The sequence below is a fragment of the Perognathus longimembris genome, chromosome 6 (genome assembly GCF_023159225.1).
Source record: "Perognathus longimembris pacificus isolate PPM17 chromosome 6, ASM2315922v1, whole genome shotgun sequence".
NCBI lineage: Eukaryota > Metazoa > Chordata > Mammalia > Rodentia > Heteromyidae > Perognathus > Perognathus longimembris.
This window is the reverse complement of record NC_063166.1, coordinates 24,175,594-24,200,769: the sequence shown is the minus strand read 5'-3', so window position 1 is coordinate 24,200,769 and position 25,176 is coordinate 24,175,594. Positions and strand designations below refer to the sequence as shown.

Below are 25,176 nucleotides of genomic sequence, written 5' to 3'. Positions count from 1 at the left end.
GTGATCCAGGAGTACTAGGGGTATCCTAGAAAATGAGAAGAGGAATCAAAACAGAATTCATCTACAGTCCTTTCTATCTTTAGCTGGCACATGCCAGCTTAGAGCAGAGCAAGGTAAAAGGCTTTGGGGATGCTGAATAAAATGAAGGGACCAGGATGTCTCAGTTTCTAATACTAGGCTCCATTTACACACTTGTCAGAGCCTCTAACAAGTCCAGCAAATGGTCCCTCATACCCACCAGCACAAATGACCATCCTTTATCTGTCAAAGGTGTTATTACGTATGGGGTAACCTCTAGATAAATCCATATGTAAGACAGAGGAAGTGCTTGACTACCCAGACCTTCAACTCTGAGGAGCTCAGACAGCCTCTCCAGATTGCCCTTTGACCCCATCAGTCTCATCCCCAATGGGAAGATTACACAGAGGAATATATAAAGCTCTTCTGCCCCTTTCTCAGGGTTCCTTTTTCCATATAGCACTTTACCGGAAGTTGAGCAGCCTGACTCATAGCTCCAGATAAATATAGCTCCTTTGGATAATTCTCTCTCCACCTCCATCGGCATTGTAAGTAAGGTCCCAAGAGTACTTAAGGAAGACTGATCAAGGCCAGATGAAGAGATGTCAGAAATACAAACCTCAAAATCATTCACTCATCCAATACAATGTGCTTCTAAGAATCACCGTGCAACTGTAACTCAATAGAAATTTTTTCAATAGACAGTTTTAGACTTTCAAAATCAAAGCCATTTTCTCCTATATTGAACTTCATTAATAATAGTGTTTACATGGTTACACGTGTAGTACTATAAAACATAAAACTGAGCAAATCAGTATTCTTTTGCATAGAGCTTTCATTCCAGAAAATTCATCATCCAGCCTGTTTTTCTTTCTTTCTCCTTAGCACATCCTTTTGACACATTTCATATCAAAGACACTCAAAAGATGTTATTCCTCCTCCTCCTCCTCCCCCTTTTCATCTTCTTCTTCCCCTTCCTCCTTTTCCTTCTTTTTTTGTGCCAGGACTGGGGCTTGAACTCAGAGCATAGGCACTGTCCCTCAGCTTTTATTTGCTCAAGGCTAGCTCTCTATCACTTGAGCTACAGCTCCATTTCCAACTTTTGGGTGGTTAACTGGAAAGAAAGGTTTCAGATTTGTCTGCCCAAATTTGCTTCAAACTATAATCCTCAAATCTCAGCTCCCTGAGAAGCTAGGTACAAGCACATGCCCTTGGTGCCTGGCTTAAAGATGTTATTTGTTGTTCCTCCATTGTTGGTCTCCTGGAGCCCAATAGTGACCCAGATCACAAACACACAAGTCCAGGTCCATATTAACAGAAGGAATCACATCTAAACTGTGACATAAAAATTCATGTTGCAGGGGAAGTGCCTATATTTACTACAGGCCTGCATAAGCCAAATGCTGAGCACAGCCATGGCTGGGAGATCTTCCTACTGCTAGACTCGGGAAAAGCTTTATAATGCTGCACAAGAGGAAGAAGAGGGGATCATGGGAGTCCAGGACAGGCTGCGAATAACCTAGTCCAAGGGCTTCCAGGAAAGGTCTCTAAGCTAAGGTTTAAAGAATGAGGAAAATCTAGTCAGACATATGGAAAGGAGTGGATTTTAAAGAAGGCAGAGGTATCTAGGGATCTAAAAACTGAGACACAAGGGCAAACGTGTCAAGGTTCCCCAAATTGGAGGAGGCAGGTAAAATATTCATGCCTTCACTCTAAAAGACATAACACACCAAAAGGGGCTAATGAGAGATGAAAGGACACTTTAGTACTCTGAAATGATTTGGCTTCATGGAGAATGGGTTCAACCAGATAAGAAAAACATATAGACAGGCCATTCAGGAAGTCTCTCATATGCCAAAGCAACCCCATCCCAGCCCAGATGAGCCATTAGCCCACATTCAGGCTTTGAAATGATACTACACACACACACATACACACACATGTGCACACATACACATACACACACAATTTAGTACCCAGGAAACTCTTCCCAGACTCCTTTCCCAAGGCAAGAGTCTCCAGGGAAGAGCTACCCAAGAGAGATCTGTGACTGCCTCTGTCTACATAGATGTATGTCAAAATCCAGTTATCTATTCCTCAGCAAGGAAGTCTGGTGAAGAACTGCACCAGGCAACAGATGGGAAGACCCAGACCCACATCCCTTGGGTAAGGCTTAGTTTTAAGGCCTTCAGATTACTGCCTGATTTCTCCAGGTCCAAGTGAGAATTCTGCTGAACATGTTTCCATCCATATGGCCAGTCCAGGACTCCCAGAGAAACATACATGCAGGTCACAAGCAAATGACAGGGGATCCCAGCACGGAACAGAGAAGATGTGAGCTAGGAGGCTGGCACAGTACAAGTAAATGAGGGAAGAGCAGTCAGGAAGAGGGGGAAAGGAGAGAGCTTAGAAATATACAGGACTAGGGTCTCAACAGGAAACTGGTCCTAGCCAGGTTGGTGGTTCCCACAGTACAGAACCTAAGCTATGGTCCCCTGTCTTCTTCCTTCCAGGTTAGCACTGAGTACAAGCAGAAGAGATGAGAGACCAGCCATGTAAACACTTGAGCTTTTGCACAACAAACAGCACTGTCATTAAAAGAAAAGAAAACCACACTGGGGAAATAGTTGCAAGTGAATATGACTTCACACACACACACACACACACACACACACACACACACACAAATATCTAGAACACATAAAGAGTTCATATATATAGATTAGAAAACAGCAAGAGTCCCATTTGCTAATTGTGAAGAAAACAATTAGTAAATAAGCAGAGATGGAAATGCTGTACCTGGAGAGAGATCAAAGGCATGCAAATCTTAACACCAAGGAGCTTATTAACTTAGTCAGGAAATAAGAAGGAAGATTCCCACCATCAATCAGGTTGAAGCAAGACACTTCTGTATCATTAGTAACAATGTAAATTGGTAGAGGCCTTTTAGAAAGCAATTTGGAGCAAACCCCCTCTAACTTAATGATCAGCCCTCAGTGTGAAAAGATGCTTACCACAATTTTAAAGTAGTAAACAATTAGAAATAAGCCAAATGCCTGAAAATGATGGGTAATTTAAATTAAGACAGAACAATCTGATAAAAAAATTTCTTTTTTAAAAAAGTGGACAGGACAATTTTATAGTCTAGATAGCAAGGAGAATATTTATGCTAAGCAGGAAAAGAAAAACTAAAAACAGAGAGAGAGAGAAAGAGAAACATTTTAAATCTTCAAAAGCTAGAATAGGAGGACTAGCAATGTAGAACTCATTGGTAGAACAATTGCCTAACTAACATGTGCTAGGTCCTTGGTTCAATCCTCAACTTGTGCTTTAAGAACTGGAATGGAGAAATCAAAAGCAACTTTTTCTTTTACTGGCCTCCCTTTATTGTTATAAGGTTTGTGCAATGAACGTTTAAAATGCAGTTTGTCTCTATCAATCACTTGCCAAGACTGTCACATCCAGATAAGGCGAATGAGTCTGGTCCTTCCCCAGTTTTAAAGGTTCATTTGGGATTCAAACACTCACCATGAAGACCAACTGCTTTTAAGGACTTCCTGACACCAACTATCCATAAATCTCAACTCTTCCCATTATCCTCAATTGGTCCCCTGGTTCTAAAATGCTGTTCCTTCCCTCTTCTTTTATGTGTGTGTTTCTTAAAATGACTGAAATCTAATCATACTCTCTATATATAGTGTGTGTGTGTTTTATCATTTTAACAGTCCTGTGAGTCACGTGTTATCACTCCCCTTTAACAGATGGGAATACTGAGGATTACACACTGAAGAAATATGAGCTGGGCCACACACCTAAGGAGCCACAGCCAGAATTCATGCCTCAACATCCCCAATTTCAAAGGCCCCATTCACCAGTGAGTACTGTCTCTTCCTTTTTCTCTGTCAATGAAACAAAAGAATACAAAAAACAAAAACACCCTGCTGTAACATTTTCTTTTTATTTGCACTAGTTGCCCCAAGAAACTATTAATAATTGTAATGAATCAAAAGACATCAGTATGAGCTGCTTATAAATTAACCAAAAAGTCAAGAAAATGCTGCACATACTAATTGGGAAAGTTGATGCAGAGAAAGTATTACCTAGAGAAAACCACCTGCACCTGCAGTTAAAACCAAATGACATTAGAAGGATTTCTACTTGCAAATTAAAAGCCAAGTATGGCCTTGGATAGCATTGCTTACAAGAACAGAGCTTCTGTGCTTTCTTTGCAAATAATAATGATGATAATCATTACTATTATTGTTGTTATTCCACAATTAACTGGAAGATTCTTTCCAGTCATTATGCATTCCACCTCCAGAAATAGCTGTTGTTTGGGGCATGCTAGCAAAATCAGTAACAAAGGAACAGAGGAAAAGTATTAAGGTATGAAACTAATCTAGATGAGGTGATAAATGATGTTAGCCCCCACTTATAACTTGCTCTCTAAATAATGACTCTGTAATAGCTAAAATATAAATTCTAATTAAATACAAAATCTCACAAAGTCAAACAAATAGCGAATGATATTTGACAGAAGCAAAGGTCTTGGGGAAGCTGAGAGGAAGAATTACAATAAAATATCTTTGTAGATCTGTATAATGTTAGCAATAGAAGAAGCCTGAGAGATGGTTTCTTTCAACTTTCTTTTTTTTTGGCAGATGGGGAAACTGAGGCCTGGCCAGGTCAGAGTGAGCAGTCTGAGTGACCTGAAAACAGGACAGGAAACAAATTGTGCCTCCCAAACTCTTAATACAACTGTGTTCATACAAGACACACTCATTCTGCAGCATTTCTGGGCAACTACTCCACTTTAAATCATATTTTTTAAAAGAGCATTAAACATTCTATAAATATTAAAGTCCTTTCTAATAATTTCCTAATGCATCACAGCACATTTTAAAGAGGTCTGGTTTTCATTTCTTCTGGAAAATTGCATACTGCTTGGTGTTTAACCCACCATTGAGTGAAATATTAACAGGCCACATAATGGCTCCAGTGTTTCGTAAGGAAAGCTAAACAGAATTCAAAACGCATATCCCTCAGGCCTATGGTAGCATTTCTGGAGCACACAGTAAACTCCACGCTCTGCTCAACAAGCCCATCCCTGTTAAGTAACTCATCAGAAAATAAAGAGGGAATTACCAAAGGGGGGCTTGCCAAGCAATTAGCTCCCTGAAGCAGATGACATACAACTGTTGTAGGGAGGAGCGTCCCACTTAGTCATATGTCAGAGTCAGAGCCTACTAATCTGTAAATAAAACTTCATCACATACGATTACAGCTGTGATGCAGGCAGGATCTGCCAGGCAAGTGCACCAATAGTAAGTCTCAGGCCCTCTTCTATTCCTTGTGTCAACAAAAGAAGAGGTGCTACCACTAAAGGCCAAAAGAAAAAACTTCTTGGTAAATTTCACACAGTCTAAGAGAGACAACCAAGCTATGAAAAATGTGAGTTTTCTTTCTCCATCGTTTGGTCAAGAATTGGCTAAGACTTATTCACTGGTTCCTTAAACCAGGAAAGAAACCAGTAGCTCAGGCCTATAATCCTAGCTACTCAAGAGGCCGATCTCTGAAAAACGGAGGTTCAAAGTCAGCCCAAACAGGAAAGTTTGTGAGACTCTTATCTCCAATCAATTAGCAAAAACCCAGAAGTGAAGCAATGCCTCAAGTATTAGAGTGTCAGCCCAAAGTGTAAAAAGCTAAAGAACACCATCCAGGCCGAGTTCAAGTCCCAGGACACAAACATACTACACACACACACACACACACACACACACACACACACGACTGGGAGTTCTAGATTTCCATATAGCCACTGACAGCTGACCTCCTCTGACTGCACGTTTTGTTCTCCAAGCTTGCATTCAGTACCACACCACCACCTCTCTCAGTGGAGAGATAAATGGTTCCTATTTGCCAAATCGTACAAGCTAAGCAATGACCCAGTGAAACTCTTTGAAGAGTCAAAAGTTCATCGTCTCCCTGGGAGTTACTGCTGAGCAACATCTGGAGCCAACTTTCAGCCAATCCCCAAAAACAGATAAGCATACTGCTACTGTCATCATTTTCTTCCATTAATAATTACTGAAAGTACGTAGGAATCTCAGGGAAGAATGAGGAAAAGTGAACAGAAAGGGAAGAAACATTACCAAGACAGTATGTGACTGAAGATACAGACAGACACAGAAATGGGAGCCTTGTAGGCTAGGAAAGCACCCTACTATTCCCAGGCTCTAGTTCTTTAAGCATTACCCCTGAGCATACTTTGTCTTCTGTAAGCAACTACATACTTCTTAAAGACGGGGCTCCAGGTTTGATAGATAATCCACAGAGGATAAGCTGGGGCCCAACCATGAGGCCATCTCTTCATACTGGGAAAACTTGAGCAGGTTCCTAGCCCTCTCTGTCTCTGCTACTTCGTAATAGCAGTGCCTACCTGATAGGACTGCAAGGAAGAAGGTTAAATGAGTTCAGACTCGAATGGTAGCTGGAAGATTAAATGAGTTCCTATTCAGAATGGTAGCTGAGAGCTGTTGATCACCTCCTATTCCCCTGAGGGACTTGCTGGCCTAGTGCCTCTCTTATAGAGTACACTCAGTTAAGTATTTGCAGACAGAATGAGCTGGCCCTAGAAAGCTTTTTCTCTATCCTACTCACCCCTGTGATAAATGTTGCCTTGTCTCTGATATAAGTTAGGAAAGTCGCCCCCTGCATTTTTAGCCATTTGGAGTCAGACATTTGTATTTCCCATCTAAATAACACAGGTCAAAAATATAATAAAACCTTACATTGTCCTCTGGGTTTTTTCCCTAATCCTATGAGACTTCTCACTAACACCAATGGAACTAGGTAAGTCCCAGCCTTCCACTCCACTTTGATCAATGAAGTCATAGGGTATCTTCCCCACCCCACCCTGAGAGCTAAGACTGATCAATTCTATATTTCTTTGTCTTCCATAAAGTATAAGGGGAGAAGTCAAATCACTGAGAGCTGTGTCTCATAGCTTGCTTTGTACATACACAAATCTCTCTCTCTCTGAATACATAAATGTGTACACACACACACACACACACACACACACACACACACACACACCCCTTACATTTAAAAAGAGTCCTAAGAAAGCCTCTGGGAAATCTTCTACAGTTATAAAACACACCCACCCATATTAATGTGATTTCTCAAAGTGCAGTAAATGAATTGCCACAAATGAACAATTGCTAAAAAGCCAAGGAGATGGCACATGTGATTTATGCACATCACAAAAGAAGAATAAATTGACAGTGAAAAAAGATCAAAGGAAATGCTGGAATCATGGCTTATATGTACAGGGCTCCACTGAAATCGTCTTAATAAAACTGTTTAGAAGAAAATAGAAGAAGCATTTGTTTAAATGAAGAGATACTGCATGCACTAAATTTCAAAAGCAGCATTCATTTTCATACACACACATATTAGATCTAAAATTAGCTCAAGTTCCTACTGTTTTTTGGGTTGGGTTTTTTTTTTTAACTGTATTATTTGTCTTTTCTTTTTTGGTACTGGGGATTGAACCCAGGACGTTGCACTTGCTAGGCAAGCACTTTGCCAATGAGCTACATCCTAGCCCCCTAGAGTGTTTTTTAAGGCCTTAAAGGAATAAAGGATCCCACAAGATTTCACTGAGCTGTAGCTGAACACTGAGTTCTCAAGGTACCTGAGCTCTGATAGAAGACCCATCCCTACCACCAACTGTCTATGGCTATGTCATCCCAAACTAGCTCTTGAAAAGAAGAATCAAGGCTGGACCGTGTCAATCTTTTTTTTTCCTTTTTCCCCCCTTTTTTTTCTTATTTATTGTCAAAGTGACGTACAGAGAGATTACAGTTTCATATGTTAGGTCTTGGGTACATTTCTTGTACTGTTTGTTCTTTGAGATCCCTTTCTGATGCCTCTCACCAACTCCTTGTTCATTCTACGTCAGCTCCTGAAGCTCCCGAAATTGTGTTATATCCTCCTGCATATCCAGCTCTAGGTCAGACACAAGAAGGCAAAGCTCAACTTCAAAGAGCACTTTTTATACCAGTGACAACTCCACAATCACGTCTTGACAGCTTTACCCCGACTCTCTGTACTCTGCCAGTTCCCAAGACTCAGATGCCAACCAGACCTGAGATTTAGCCACAATGGTCAGTTACATACCATGATACTTGCTCAGCCAGTCCTAATCAATTAAGTATTTTTTATTTCCAGCTTTCTCCATCTGTTATCACAGAAATGCAACCCATACTCAGAGATCCACCTACATGACTCTCCACTCAGAGTCTTCCCTCCATCACTCCTACTCATCATCACCCTTCAGACTTCTTTCCGTGGTAGAATGAACCCCAGTAAGTACAGCACAGCCCATTCCACTTTGCTTCAGCTATTTCAGAGCATTTCTTCCTTCCTCTGCCTGACTGTGACAAATATAAACTCCTTCCCGTAGCTCTTACTCACTTTCATTCCCACAGCCCCATGAAATCGCTTAAAAAAATACACAATGAATAAATGAATGAATCATTTCTTTACATAGATAGCAACTGTGAACAACTTAGGTCATAACTTGTTCTAGCTGTATCGTATTTAGAAAAGAACTAGAACTAGGAATAATTATAATCCAGGCTTTCATTAAAAAAAGAACCCTTAATGAAAGTAAGAGTATATAACATGAAAGATAGTTTCTCTACCCATATACAGTCCTCAACTAGAACAGCTAGCACTGCAACGAGGCCATTATTTATGCAAAATGTGTAGTGAATGTGTATAAGCTTCCTTTCAGTGCAATCATAGGACATGTCGGTTGTTTCAAATTCAAGGTGACTTTGCACCACTTTGTCATTATGAAAATGAGTATTCATAAGATACTTAGACTTGCTTATTAGACAAAACCACCTCAGTCTTTTCTCAATAAGCTCACATATTGACCAAGAGATAGGACTTCTGATGCCTGGTGTTTTTTTTTCTCCCCAACAACAAAATTATTGAGCTATTTTGTCATGACCAATGACTCTCTTTAAATACCACAGAGTAAAATAATCCCTGCATGTGTATTCACCACATATACAACTGAATTGTTTCTCTAAAACTTCAAAAGCTAAATTTCTGCCTGGCAGAGAAGAATTCAATCTTTAATACCACTGAGAGAGAAAGCAGCTCTAAGACATCCTAATCTGTCCATTAGTAGACATCTGAAGTCTTGAGACTTACCCTTGAGTAATTCTAGGTTATTCTAGTTCCATTTAAAGAGCACCTTACTACAGCCAATAGAATGCATAGAACCCAGTTCTGAGATTCACATGAGCACAAAGTGATACGGTAACTCTCTCCTTCCCTCCTCTTCCTTTCCCTCTAGAGGATGTTTTACAGGTCCCTTTCTGGGGGGAGGGATCTAGTATTTCACTCACTCAAATCTGTTTTTGCTTAGGCCACAAATAACTCCACTTCGGCGTGCAATTTATCAGTTCATCTGATAATAATAATAATGCATATACATCCTATCAAGGCAAGAAAGTAGTGGTAAGTTCAGAACTTAAAATTCAGTAAGAACAAATAGAAGGTTTTTTAGCTTTTGCAGCTGCTAATGCCTATGAGATTGGTCCAAAGAGAGCAAGATCTAGGTATATTTACTTTGTTCCTAGTCATCTATGGTTTGGAAGCAGCCATCAGAAAACAAGACCATTATTGTCACACTGTCCAGAGATAAGTTTCATGCTAACAATGACAGCTTGTGTTAATAGATCATAAACTAGATGCCTGCACTATTCTATCCATGGTATCCACATTATGACAGGCCCTTCTCCCAGCAACCCTATTTGCTGCCCCTACTTCACACATAAATATGGAGAGGCCTGAAAAGGATGTTATGATTGTTCAAGGTCACAATGGCCCCCTCCAGATTTTAAGTCCAGATGGGCTAGTTCAGGCTCTTATCTCTCTTAGATGCCACAGGATTTATATGTAACATAAAACATAAAAACTTGACTTAAGCGCAGAGAGAGAGAGAGAGATCTAGAGAATCATTTTCAAAACAAACAACTTGGTCAAGTAAAATACCTACTGCTTGACAAATGCATTTTGAAAAAATCCAGATTTGGGGGTGTAAGTCTTGGTAAGTTTGGACTATGCTTCTCACCAAGTAAGGAAAGAGAGCGGTTTCCCATGTATGGAATGTTCATCCTGGAAGAGCAATGTTTCAGGGAGACCGCAGGGAAGGATTTGATTTAGAAGGTTTAGGGTGGATCCTCAAATTGTTAGTTAAACTTTCCAGGTGATTTTGCTGCCCTCCTAGACTCAGGAACTTCTGATCTAGACTATCCCCACAGCTTTGAACAGGACTAGCTACCAAGGCAAATAGAAAGTGACCTCTATTTTCTATTTCACAATCCTCCTCGGTTGCATATACCAGTGTTCCAAACCCTCATTCCCCTCCTTCTCACTAACTTCTGTTCTATCCTCATTTCCTCTGGGGCAGTAGCCTCTTGTCTTCTCTTTACAAAGAACCATGAGTCATAAACCCCTGCTTACACCCTGTGCTGCATGACTCTCCAGGCCAGAAAAATTTACTGTACATGAGGAAACCAGGAAGTTGTAAAATCCAAACAGACAAAAGAGAAATTCAAGATTCATCACATACCGCTTGCCCCTGACCAAACAGTTCTGTTTCCCTACTGACGCACACTACTACAACAAAACCTACAACACAGAAACTGAGACTTAACATGCTTGGTATCAGAACATTCATAATTGCTTTAAGGAAACGTAACAATGAAATGCTCAAGATCCAGTTAGCAATCATCAATCATCACAAAGCCAAATGTGGATTTCTTTCTGAATCAAATAAATTCAAACCAAAACAATCAATGCTTTAATCTAAGTTTTTAAACACATATACACACACAAAGACACACACTATACTATCTGGGCAATGTCTTCATTTTCCATACAGTATAAGCTGCAAAAAAACCAACAATTTATATTGGCAATTGACAATGTGCTAATACATGGCTATTAGTAATTTTCCCAGGTCAGACTTTTTACATCCTCAGATACAAACCATAAGATATTGCCACACACTCTCTCTCACCTGGGACGCACTTCTCTGTCGTGCCAGAGGAAGAGGAGGTTGCGGTCCAACAATGACAGACAGATCTGCAGCTTGGCGGACCACCCTGGTGACTTGCTGCCCAATGCTCCTAAAACGCAATGCAAGAGAGGCAAATGAAAAACAGAACAAATTGCTTTCAAAGAAAAAGTCCACTGTAAGTGTCTGTACATTGAAATATGCATCATTTATTTATTTAGCCAGTCCTGGGGCTTGAACTCAGGATCTGGGTGCTGTCCCTGAGCATCTCTATGCTCAAGACTAGCGCTCTACCACTTGAACCACAGTGCCATTTCTGGCTTTTTCTGAGTAGTTTGTTGGAGATAGAGTCTCATGGACTTTCCTGCCCAGGCTGGCTTTGAACTGTGATCCTCAGATCTCAGCCTCCTGAGTAGCTAAGATTACAGGCATGAGCCACTGGCATCCGGCTTGAAATTGCATTTTAAAATAATCAAATTTTGTATTGTATTTAATGAGAATTACACAATTATCAATCAGCACAAAAGGTGGGTCTGTGTTTATCACACAGGGCCCACAGGAAAGCCAGTACATGATCCTGTCATCTCTTCCATCACACTAAAAGCATAGGCTCCATATTTGAGCCAGCTACTGTCAACATTTTCTCCAAAGACTCTAGTTAAGCATCTAGTAAACACATGCTGGTGATCATAAGAAATATCAGGTGGAAGTGGGCATGGATTGAATACTAATTGAGCTAAAACCTAATTTTAATGCAGCATATATTATCTATCAACATGCAACTTGAGCGACAATCATAAAATCCAAACAGACACAGAGAAACTAAAGATTCAACAAATACTTGGATAGTCAGGTATTAGCATACTTTAGTATACTATTAGCATACTACCTAATAGGATAAAAAAAAGCATAAGATATAGAAAAACTGAAGTGTACACATATTCACCTTTCTACTTAAATTTAAATCAGTTAATTACTGAATGTATATACATCTTTTGCATTTGGCCACAACAGTCAAGCAAAAATTATCCACTGCATGATAAATACGTGAATGAGTGAAGGATGGATGGATGGATGGATGGATGGATGGATGGATGGATGGATGAGTGGATGGATGGATGGATGGGTCTTCCAAATACCTTTCTATCAGGGAGCTTGGGGCTTGGAATAGTTTTTGTGAGGTCAAGACCTATGCACTAATAGAAATGGAAGAGGTTAAGGATTGGATCCTCTACCATACTTCTTTAGTCCTATCTGCTAAAATTATACTTTTAAAGTACTGTTGGGGGGCTGGGAATGTGGCCTAGTGGTAGAGTGCTTTCCTCATATATATGAAGCCCTAAGTTCAATTCCTCAGCATCACATATATGGAAAAAGCCAGAAGTGGCACTGTGGCTCAAGTGATAGAGTGCTAGCCTTGAGCAAAAAGAAGCCAGGGACAGTGCTCAGGCCTTGAGTTCAAGCTCCACTACTGGCAAAAAAAAAAAAAGACAAATAAAGTATTGTTGGTACCCAATTAGTACCCAATTATCCACATGAAATGCAGAGAACCAGTTGTTTTATAGTTATTATAAAAAAATTCCCACCCTAGTAAAAGCTGAAATGAATTTTTCATCTTTGATTGTTGGAGCTGATCTGCATATTTGTTTAGGCTGATTTTAAATTTACTTTGGATTTTCTAAGCTCATGCCAGGTAACAGTAGGAAGGAGAAGGCCCGGAATTATATTGGGTGTCAGAAAGAAACTATTCTGGAGCTATGAATATGATCTCCAGTGTGAGTAATCTGTAAACAGGTAAGTGAGCCAATTATCCTTGGGTGCACGGCAGCACATCTCAGTAGTCATGATTATTTTCATCCATACACACTCACTATTTTTAAGAGCACAGCTCAGCTGGAAAGGAAAATAGCCTCCATTTCTTTCCAGCACTTTTCAAAGTAATGAATAGTAGCCAAAGTACTCTTCCTTCTAACTAACCCACTCAGTAAGCATTTATTTAAGCATCCATTGCATGTCTGGGGCTGTTATGCAAAAGAAATGATTTCTGTAGTCCTTAGTTTCCCCATGTGTAATGTAAACCAACCTAGGCTATAATGTCCATTAAATCCTTCAAAGAAGCCAGGCATTGGTGGTTCACACCTGTAGTCCTAACTACCCAGGGGGCTAAGATCTGAGGATATGGGATCAAAGCCAGCCTAGACAGAAAAGCAGGAGACTCCTATGTCTGCTTAACCAGCAAAAAGCCAGAATGGAGGTGTGGCTCAGGTGGAAAAATACCAGCCTTGAGTGGAAAAGCCAATCAAGAGCACTAAGTCCTGAGTTCAAGCCCCAGTATCAGCACAAATAATGAATTACTGAATTAAATCCTTAGAAGACCCTGTTCTCCTACCAAGAAGGTTACTGAGTTATAAATAGTGGCCAAGTTAAATATTAGTTCATAAAAGTCTACTTAATCTTACATAGTGCTTCCGTAAGGGAAGTCTTGATTTTTATCTTATACTGTCTCACATGAAGCTTCAAAATACCTGATGATCTTTTTTTTTTTTTAAAAGCTGCTGGATTTTTCCCACAGAGCTTTATGAGTTCATAAAGTTGGGAGAGTATTTGCCTATATACTGGTGTGTGCACACAATCCTATTTACATATTACCTGGCAGATAAGGGCTTATTGAGTCCAAATTACAGCCTCCTCCCATTCTGCTGAATGCACAGAACAGTCAAATACAATGCAAATGTTGTAAAATATTAATTTACTTTCACATTGGCATGCCTACTTATTTCAACAGCACATGTGTGCCCAACGCTATTAGGATAATAAGGAGAGCTAATAGCACTTGCTATATTCCATCACAGGGAAGCAACACAAGAATAAATGTCAGGCAGTGAGGACTCATTGCAAAATGCCCAGCAACATTAAAAAAAAAACAATCTACAGAACGTTTTATACAACGATACATACTAAAAATGGAATGTTTGATATTTCAAAAGCACATTGGAGAAACATAAACTATTAATAGTGGAAGATTGCGACAAAAGGTGGCTGAATAATGATATGATGTCCATAAAGACCAGGAGATACTGTGGGAGACAAGGCCAGTGCTAAGGGCACAATAAAAGAAAATCTGTCATACATGGTGATAAAAAGTACATTTTCTCTGTATGTTAGAAGCATAAGTGCTTATGGGTTAGCAGCTACGGTAATTATCACTAAAACCTTCTGCTAAATAACTCCCTTGAAGCTTGTCATGTTAAAGGTCACCTTTGTGGAAAAGAGGAGTTCTTCTCAGCCCAAATCAAAATATTGCAATCCGGGGAACCTCTGCCCCTTACACCCCTACTTCTGATTACATTGCAAGGACTTTTGTGAAAAATAGGCAAGACACAATTTTTGCTTACATTACAGCAATTACCATCACGTTTTCATTACTCCACAAATGGGATGCATTAAAAGTTATAGAAAAATCAATCAAACATTTCTGCAAAGAATAAACATGTCAAACAGTTGCTTTTTTCTTGTCCCTAATAGTTCCAAACACATTTTAGTCTATATGGAATGATAGTAATATTTGTATAAATATTTGTAGTATACTAGCCAGAAAGGTACGGATTCATGAGGATTATAAAATATATCCAAACACCATTTCTACAAATAAATTTACCAGTATGATATTATTTCTATTGAATCTATAATCATATACATACATATATATGAAACCCCAATCCAATTACAGCTCTGCTAGACAACATTTTTAAATGTTTGTAAAACTAGCACCCTATATTACTCATCATTTTATTACTCGTCAAAGAAAAATTGAATGAGTAAATTTATTTCGTTAAACTAAGTGAAATGATACAGCACCAATGACTCAAAAATTCCTATCTGAAACAAAAACAAAAGAAGTGCTATATGGAAGTTCTAGAATGAAGATTCTCACCTCTGCTGGGATTTCTGCGATTTATTGTTGCTAACATATGTAAGAAAATAAGATGGGCTTGCTTTTGATAAACACAATCAGAACCAAATTTGTCCTTGGAAGCAGTTTAGCTGCCCAGATCTAAATCTTTCTTATAAGTCGAACATTTCAAACTATCCCATTACTTGTGTTACTTTGAAAATATAAAGTAATGCAAAGTCAATCTACCTCCCCTTAAAAGCAATAAATAAATGCAGTAAGCCTGGATTACTGCATTCTGTCACTTTGTTTATGCAAGTGTTAAAGCTTTCTAAAGTATATTACCTTCAGATAATATTCACTCCTATATTACCTTTACCTTTACATGAGTTTCAGAGCTCATGATCAACTAACTTCTCATAAAAAATAAAAAGAATAAAAACCAAGTGAATAGCTACAGTCTGTTACTAGAAACTGTCGTTCAGATAGGTACAGAAGGAAAATTCACTTGACATTTCAGAACAGAAGAAAAACTAAAGGCACATTATACACAAGGAACATGGGTCCTTGAACTCTATCTAGGATGACTACAAAAACAGGAGCTACACAAATGTTTACTAGTTCTTTAATCATCTCTCAATGCTGACCACCTCTAGGAATCCCAGGCCAGAGAATAAGATCTGTTGAAACTTCAGACCATCTTCAGCATGTGACATTTAACCTGATGGCTCAGAAGTTTGTCTTTAATCTTTCTCTAAAAGACAAGTCAGAGGCCTGAAGCCCACATATAATATTTCTGACAAAGTACCACTCTATTTATCAAACCCTCTTAAAACGAAATCTAGACAGAAAAACGGTGTCTTTCTCAGTTCCTAATCAACAACAAACATTTTTATACTTATTTTTAGCACACATGTATTTGTACACTGAAAAAACAAATATGCTCACATTTTACTCCAAGGCAAGTACTTTTCCACACATTACAAGGTATAATCCCAGACCTGCAAGGCATCATGCAAAACTTCTGTGCTTTATTTTATATTCTTGCTTCCCATGTATTTATCTCACCAAAAAATAATAGCTCATTTCAACCACAGCAATGCTTCCTCTGACCAGGCCACAACAAGCTTACCAACCACATAAACTCACTAACCAGCAGACACTCATAAAACCCCTGTAAAAGTGGAGAGCTGAGGAGAGTTGAGCTTTCTCAATCCTGGCCCCAGGAGGAATTTCATTTTAACCCATTTAGCTATTCAGCCATAAAACTCAAAACTGACTATAGGGTCACAGCTACATTGTGACACTACTATTTTCAATTACTATTTCTTTCAAATATCAAAGTTATTAAAATACTTTACTTGATTTGGACTATCTGAATAGCCCAGAGTTTTGGTAAGGAAAGCTAATTGTCTGCTTTTTTTTGTCATAATATTATTCTGAACCTAGCAGGCTTCATAAGGTGTTGCCTTAGTGCAAAGGCTTAATACTCATTAAATTATGTCCGAAAATAAGTATAAGTTGTTTACTGAGCCAAAGTACCCTGCAACCAGGCACTAGTGGCTCACCATACAAGCTTACATACTCAAGAAGCTAAGATCTGAGAATTGAGGTTCAAAGCTAGCACAGCAAACAAATGTGAGAGACTCTTATCTCTTATTAACCAGCCCCCCCCCCCCCCCCGCCAAAAAAAAAAGCCAGAAGTAGAGGCAGGACTCAAGTGGCTGAGTGCCAGCCGTGAAGGGATTGCAAGCTGTAGTATCAGCATACACACACACACACACACACACACACACACACACAATGCATCATGCATTATATTACCAGTCGATTAGCTATAGGCTTATTGCATATCTGGCTTGACTGAGAAAACAAGTATTTTTAAATTACTACTGAAGATCATAGCCAACAGATCCAAATTAAGAATGAATATACTCAGAATGTCTGTGCTGTCAGCACGTTTTTTTTTAATAGCTGTAAACTTTTAAAATGTGACAATGGAGATATACTTTCCAAAGAAGTCATTTCCTCTGAGTAAACGATTCAGAAAGCCAGCCATCACTGTCAGCAACAGGGGCTGCAAAGGATGGGATGCCCTTCCCACTGGAAAGGGTTAAGTGCCTACAAAGCCCAAAGCACTAGATTACAAAAAGAAATGTTGCTTTAGTAAGCTCTGAAAGGTTTCTAGCAAGTATCAAATACTTGTTGATCTGTGCACAATAAACACCAGCAGGATTGTCAGGCTCCTTTCACTGTCTGGGGAGACGCATTTACATACTGTACCCAGTAGGAACAGCTTGTTGGTCTCCTTTAGAAAAGTTGAGTAGCTCGAAGCCTCATTCAGTGTCTCCCATCCAAATGACTCAGAGAAGATACAATTGAAATAGTGAGGTCTCTTGTCTGGCTTGGGCAGCACAAACACAGTGCATAAAACACTTGGAGTAGTTCAGGCAAACCCACCTGAATGGACGAGAAACACTGTCTGTTGCCATGGCAGCCTGATCTAATTACATGAGTGATCAGGGCTGAAGTAAGTGCATGGAAAACCTACACCACTGACACTTATCTGTATGACAAGAAAGACAGGCAGGCAGGCAGGCAGGCGGAAGGTTCAGAGGAGCCCTACAACCTCAGCTTTATGTGTGAGGTGGCATTCAAACCGGTTTATTTGCAGAGCTCCTAATATTGACTGATGGGTGCACAGTTAGAGGGCAATCCAAGATTAAATGCCACAGCATAAACCATTATGGTGCAATCCTTTTCCAAGAGCTCATGTGCAAGATTTTTTTTTCCTCTTTTTGACTCAGGTAGCTTCCTGAGGTCATAAGCTTCAATCAAAAAACAAGCTCCAGTGTCAAACTACCTTTGAGTAGAGAGGGTAGGCTTAACAGGGGCTTCTAGGAACTGCAAGGCTCCTAAGAAACCCAAACAGAACTGGCTTAGCTAACACTGTTGAAAAAGTAACTAGCTATGTCTAAAAATAACAAATTAACTACCCACGACTATGTGCAATCTATAACCAATATATGACGATGGTGTTTAAATATTAAGAACATCCTGCATTATAAAACACAAATGTCATTGAGATGTGACTACTACACTGCCAAAGGAGAACTTATTTGCATACACATTCCCATGCAGTGTATGGCACAGGACTGTGCCCTGAGAAGGCTTCTCTCGGGCATGGGCATTAGTTTTCATTCTGTGGGTGCAGCAGGGTCTTCTAATTTTACTGATAGTATCCTGTGGCTCTCATAGGGAAGCTAAAGATCTTTTCGGGGACAGAACCAGTTTGGAGGAGTCCCTACTGCACAACATACGGTAAACAAAATAAAAATAGCTTGCCGTTCTTGTTAGCCACATCGCGCATTATATAACCAGCTTCCGACTGGCTGCTTCCCCCCCCCCCCGACCTTACTACTCTTCAGCAATTTCTCAATTTCTCCCAAGTATTTATATTACCCTCTTCTTATCTGTAGGCTTATATACCAGCAAAGCAAAACAAAACGGCAGTCACAGCCACAGGGTGAACTGAACCCCCAGCGTTGGAGAAACTGATTTTTGTTGTTTGTTTGTTGTTGTTTTGTTTTGTTTTCTAGCAGACTTGCTCACCTCCCCCACTTCCACCAGCACCACCACCCCCACCCCCAAACTAAGGTCCTTGCTCAATCTCCCTAGAAAACCTGAATTGTTACATCGCTTCCAGTCAACCCCTTACGTGGTCTGAAATAAAATGAAAGCACAAGCCACCGAGTTTCACAAGGCGGCCTGAGGGCAGGGGTTGAGAGATCCAGGCGCTGCAGTGGTCACTCAGGGCCCCCTCCCCACGGCCATGGCCCTCGCCCAACCCCCCCGCCCGCGCACGCACACACACACACGCACACGCACACACACTCAAGCCGCGCTCCTCCGACACGGCCTCACCTCTCGCTCCGCCCGTCCGGCCCCCTTCCCTGCCCCCTGCGGGACCGGCCTGCGCGCTGCGCTGGAACCACGTAGGAGGCGACGGCGGCAGCGGCCACGGGAGTGGCAGAGTCCCCAGGCCGGCCCGGAGTGAACGCGCAGCGGGGCTCCAGGGCGCATCCCCAATCCCCGCAGAGCCGCCTCCTCCTCCTCCTCCTCTTCCTCCTCCTTCTTCCCCTCCTCCTCGCTTCATTCACCCTCCCAGCCGCCGCGCAGCCGTTCACTCCCGGCGCAGGGCAGCGCCTGCCGCGACTCCTCTGCTCCCGCCGCGGGTGCCGGCCCGGGGCGCGGGCCCGGGCTAGCGCGCTCCCAGGTTCCCGGCTCCGGGCGGTAGTGGCGGTTGCACATGATCAGGAAGCGGCCGCACCAACAGGGCGGCGGTGGTGTTGGTAGTGGTGGCGGCGGCTGCAACCAGGGCCGCTAAAGCCACTCTTGCAGCGCTCCGGGCACCCGCACACCCCTTCCCCCGGCGCGGGCACCCCTCTGCGTCCCCCTCCTGGTACCGGGCCGCGCGCAAAGTCCCGGCCGCCGGTTGTCCGCTCAGTCCCCTCCCCGCCCGCAGTCGGACACTCGGGGAGGCCGGCCTCCGTAGGGGGAGACCCCGGCCCCGGGACCCCAAGGCCAGGCAATCGCCCACGGGGAAGTCCAACCCTTTCTGAGCCCGGATGGCTCTCACCGCCTCCTCCGCTTGCGGGGGGCAGGGAAAGGTAGGGGATCGGCGGCAGCACGACCAGAGGCCGAAGCCGCCTCCCCCTGCGCCACCCGGAGGGAGGCGGACATGACTTCGCGCTCGCCGCCCGACCAGCAGCCGCCGGAGCGGGGCGCCGCCGCCACACTCCCCACCCGCGCCCCCCGCCCGGGCGCGCCCCTTCTCCGGGGCGGGCGCCCACCCTGGCCCTGGCAGCCCCCCTGCTGGCTGAGCCGGTGCCTAGAGTGGGGTACCAGCCACCAGGGAGGCTGAAGCCAGGGACTGTTGTATGTACACACACACACACACACACACACACACACACACACACACAGAGCACGACGCGCCGGTTTCCTTAGCTCCTCTTCCAGCTGTTTTCCGTGCAGCCGATTGGGATTAGGAGGTTTGTTTGCTGGTTGTTGCTTTTGACCCCTCTCGGGAGAGAGAGGTGGGGGGTGGTGATTTTAATCTAAATAGGGGGGGGGAGGAGAGAATGGGGGAGGGGGAGAGAAAGAATCAGAGGAGGAAAAAAAATAGCCACTTACTGTAAAGTGTAAATGGATCTGGGGTTGCGTGGGGAAGGGGGACAGAGGGAGAGAAACAATGTCTTGCGGCTGCTCTGGCTCTGGCTGCTGCTCCACGGGGCTTGTTTTGATCCCCCTGCAGTGAAACAGGTCCTGTACGGCTCCGCCACTGTAGTAGAAATGATGTCTGCGGTATACTCTGCTCTCTCCTCCTCCTCCTCCTCCTCCCCCCTCCCCTCCCCTCCCTCCGCCCGCCCCCCCTCCCTCGCGCTCGCTCGCTCGCTCGCTCGCTCGCTCCAGTATGTAAATGTGTAATTGAAGCCAAATATGGAGCAGTTGGCTGCCGCCGCCGCAGCTCCAAGATCCGACTTGGTTGGGGGGGGGGGGGGGAAGGGGGCACCCTCGGGCCGGCGGCCGGGAGAGCAGCCCCGAGCCCCGCCAGCGCACCTCGCGCCCTTCACCCCGGGGTGCACGCGGCCCCCCACTCCGGGGGGAGGAGGAGGAGAAGTGGGGGGAGGCCGGCGCCTCTCCCCCACCGCGCGCGCACACACACACACACACACACACACACTCCCAGCGTGGCTGGGGATTGGGGATCCGGAGCGCAGACACCGGCCCGCCCGAGGGGACCGTTTCTTCCAGGTTTGAGAAAGGGGCGGGGAGTTGGGGCGATGAGGTAATTTGAGGGGTGACGGCGCGCCCGGCTCGCGCGCCTCCCTGGGTGTCTGTACCTAGATGGAGAGGACGGAGAGACAGCTGGGTACAACTCGGGCAACCTGGTGAAGGGGACTCCTATCCCCTCCCCCCCGCCCCGGAAAAGAAAAGCTTTCCAAGCTTCCACGGGGAGCCTGTGCAATCTCCAGGGGGGGAGGGGGCCGTGCTCGTTCTAATCCCGCCTTGTCCTTGGTCCCCGGCGCTCGCGGAAGCCTCCCCGGGCTCCCCGAGGTCCTCAGACCCCACGGCCGCCTTGGCGTTCGTGGACCTGGACCCTCGGGCTAGTGAAAACTACCTCGGTGTGCAACTCGGCAAAGTTTTAAGCCCCTTCACGCCAGGGCTCCCCCTCGCCCCCCTAGCGTGTGCACCCTCACCTTTCCTGGCTCGGGAGAGCTGGCGAGCTCCGCGCCCTGCTTTCGATCTCGGCCGGTCAGGAAATCGGCTTTGGGTATGGACCTCCGCTCTAGCCTGGATGGACAGACCGACGCCCTGCGCGCGCCCCTTCGCCACTCATTCCAGATCATTCATTTAATCGGAAGTGAGGTAACCAGGGCTGGAGAAACGAAGAAAAAGTGAACCGATCTTTCCATGGCGAATCTACACCGAGGGAACTTCCTCTGATCTCGATGGTGAAGCGCGCTTCTCCACCCCTCACCCTACCCCAACCCCCTCACTCCCGAGGGTACCGCCGCCAGAGTGAGCAATTCTGTGGAGGAAATGCACCTAACCAACAGGTGTGGCCGCTGCAGGGAGAAGGGGGCCCAGCCCTCCCCGGCATCGCTCAGTGTGGAGGATAATGCTCCAAGACCAGCAGATGTCAGGGCAGCATTTGACCTCCTTCAAGTGCTCAGAACTCAGTGTCTAGAAACCTGAGCCCTCCCTTCACCACTAGCCACTGTAAGCTATATTCGAGAGACCTTTTTGGCTCCTTTTACCTATGACCTAACAGTCACCGACTGAAGCAGAATACAAAAAATCACCAAGAGAAATGTATCAGCTTTTTTTAAGTTACTCTACCGTAAAGCCAAAGCCCCTGAGAATTTTTTAAAGTAATATTAATAAGCATCCTAACTGTGAAGGAGAGTGGAGAACCCTGGACATGTTTTTATCCCCTTTGCATTTGGAAATGCTGTGCGCATAAACATGGCTACTTTAAATGGAAGTACTACTGCTCTTTCCCACTGGTTTGTACAACTTTCTTTTTCTGTTCATTTAAAAATCAGTGGTTGTTAGCTTTAAACCTCCGGTTGTGCTAAAGTGGCATTATTGGTCTCATTACAGCCTCTAGTGGACAGTTAACATCGGTTTCCTGTAAAGGCTCTGCCTTGTTTTGGTTTCCTGGACAAGCCTTAATGAAGGTGAAGGGTAATAGTTCAAAACAAAACGGGGCCATATCTTTTACCCACACTTGGCACAGTTGACAACTAAAAAGAGTTCAAGGCTGGATCTTGGTGGCTTATGCCTGTAATCCCAGCTTCTCAGAATGCTAGGATCTGAGGATCAAAGCTAGTCCAGGTAAGCAAAGTCCATGAGACTCTCCAATTAAACACCAAAAAGCTGAAAGTGTAGATGTGGCTCAAGGGGTAGAATGCCAACCTCAAGTAATAAAGCTAAAGGAAAGAGCCTATGCTGTGAGTTCAAGCCCCAGTACTGGCACACACACAAAAAAAGACAGGAAAGACTAGTGTTTTGTGCTGCAGGTATTACCATTGCTGGCCTGTGAATAAACAGAGCTTCTGCTCTTCTTTCCAGTTTCAGACAGCTTTCATGAAAACCTAAATTCATCTAAAATATTTTTATAACAGAAAATATTGGTTGCCATGTTTTTGGCTTCAGTGAGATGTTTTTATTCCAACCTATCATCTGCAAACTGTCCAATCCACCTTCACGCTATTTTTAGACGTCTTACATTTAGAGAATTTTCAGGGGGGACATAAGCTAATATTGTAATTATTACTCTGGCAGAACGCAGTTAATTTATGTTATTTTAACAGTCTTAAATATATTAAATGCATAATTCAGATTACAGTGAGTTAATTTAAAATGTTCCCTCAAGGAATCTAAAAATGTATATTACCCACAGTAAAAACAATAAGAAATGTGTCATTTATTTTCTTAGCCATTAAGACTGAAGCCAGAAACTATCACAAAAACCTGTACCAATTGCTACCTGAGAGGCCCAACATAAATATAATACCGGTGAAATGGCTTTGTTACTTTCATACTGAAATGTTTGGTTTTCAGATGACAAAATATTAAATGCACAGTCACAAAGAATTAAATGAATCTCTAAAAGTGAGATTTTTTTTTCATGTAACTGAAAACTCGATGAAGGAAAAAAAGATCTTTCAAGAAGCCAATAGGCAATTACACAGCACTGCAATTCTGCATACAAACCTGATGTGATAGTCAATTGAGGATAAAACAAGCTTTGGAAAGAAAGGAACATGAGTAATGAGTCTGGCTAAGCCTTACTCCTATCCTGTGCTTTTGGATTGTTTAAATCACATGGACATTGGTTTTAACTCTTTATATCTACTTTGCCATTTTGGTGCTATCTACTTTTGAAGATTAAAAAAGGGCTAGCAAGTACATATTAGATCCTAGGATTTTATGTCATACCCTTGCTTGTTAAAGAGTAGAAAGAGTAGTTGTCAGTCAGCAGCAGGGAGATTTTTCAATTTCAGAATCAGAACTATGGAATCAGAATCCTGATGAATCCTAACAACTCCTCTTCAGCATGAAGAACCCTGCTTTCTGCCACAGTGCTCTGCCTGGATGCCTTTTGGTTGTGAGTAAAGAACTTAATTTTTACATTTCTTTCTTGCATTCATTCATTTTTCTATGATTATAATTTTTCCAGCGAAAAACATCACAGCTGGACCTCTGCATACATGAACAGAAAATATTTGAAAAAAAATTGTACTGAACATATGCAGACATTTTTTTCTTGTCATAATATAACAACTATTTACAAAATATGGACATCCCACTAGGTGATATAAGTCATCCAGAGATGATTTGAAGTATATAGAAGGGTGCAGATAATTGTGTCATTATATAAGGGACCTGCACACCCTACGATTTGGATATTCAAGAGCAGCTGGCCTGGAACCATTTTTCCTGCCTGAGGGCTGCCCGTAAGTGCTATGGAAAGAGGACTGCGTTTAGAAGAGCCCTGATTCATGTACAGATCTGTAGCACCATTGCCAGATGAGAAACTGCTGAGGAATGTACTGAGGTCTCAAACATAACTTTTTTCTTCATAGCAGCAGAGGGAGCACAAGAGTCCCTGATACAACAGCACACAGGGCCCTTTAAATCGTGATAGTTTTTAAATGGTACTATATGTTTTCATTGGAAGTAGCCTGTTTTATAGTTCAAAACAAAGCAAGGCCAGACAAAACCAATGAGCAAATATGAACAGCTTACCAGGTTCATGTCACTCAATAATTGAACAGAATGTAAGTTAAATAAAATCAAGATCTACTTATTTTTTAGTTCTGGGCTTAATTTTTTTTTTTTTTTAATCCTGGGGCTTGAACTTGGAGCCTGGGTACTGTCCCTGAGCCTCTTTGTGCTCAATCATTTGAGCTCTATCATTTGAACCACAGCACCACTTCTGGCTTTCTTTTTCCTGAATGCTTTATTGGAAATAAAGAGTCTCACAGACTCACAGACTTCTCTGCCCAGGCTGGCTTTGAATGATGACCCTCAGATCTCAGCCTCCTGAGTAGCAGGCCTGAACCGCCAGTGCCTGACTGGGCTTTAATTTTTAACAGAAAGTAGATTTTATAAATCCTGCTTGGAAAAGAAAAGTGTAGCTCTTCTCTAGTTAAAATTAAAAAGAGAACACTATAATACTAAACAAAGTCAAGGAGCCTGAAGAATAACACTTGTTTACTGGAAAAAAGAGTCCATTCATCCAACATTATATTCATTTCATTTGGAGCCAAACATGCCAGTTAAAATATGTGCACTTCCTGTTACACTTCTGTAATAATTTTTAGACATTTGTTCCTGTTTTTCTTGCAGCCCTATTTATGAGACATATCACACATGTTACAGCACTTCCCTATAGTACTACATAAGACACATGGTAAAAGCCATGCTGCACTCAGCTCTTGCTTTCCTTACATGGAATCATCTAGTTATTCCAATAATTTCCTAAGGTATTTGCACATGAGGGAAGTTGCACAGATGAAAAGCTCAGTAGCATGTTTGTTTTTTAGTCATAAAAGGTTTTCAGTATTCCCAGCTACTTGAGAGGCAG

General features: G+C 42.6%; 1 protein-coding gene and 1 long non-coding RNA gene across 8 annotated transcripts in view; one reads left to right on the top strand and one right to left on the bottom strand.

Moving 5' to 3' along the window:
• Positions 1–21,385, bottom strand: part of Atxn1 (ataxin 1) — a 411,842-nt gene extending 390,457 nt beyond the window's left edge. For 3 of the 7 annotated variants that reach the window (XM_048348425.1, XM_048348424.1, XM_048348422.1), the window contains exons 1-2: positions 20,211–20,392; positions 11,126–11,234 (exon numbers count right to left, since the gene is read on the bottom strand). The gene's annotated coding sequence lies outside the window, so the exon portion shown is untranslated. Of the gene's footprint in view, positions 1–11,125; positions 11,235–18,938; positions 19,071–20,210; positions 20,393–21,277 lie in introns of those variants that run through there. The other 4 variants (XM_048348421.1, XM_048348427.1, XM_048348426.1 and 1 more) reach the window with 4 other exon arrangements.
• A 567-nt stretch (positions 21,386–21,952) lies between these two features.
• Positions 21,953–24,396, top strand: LOC125352998. The gene is made up of 3 exons (XR_007211227.1): positions 21,953–22,087; positions 22,185–22,418; positions 23,023–24,396. It is a non-coding gene; the product is annotated as an uncharacterized LOC125352998 (long non-coding RNA).
• Positions 24,397–25,176: the final 780 nt, after the last annotated feature.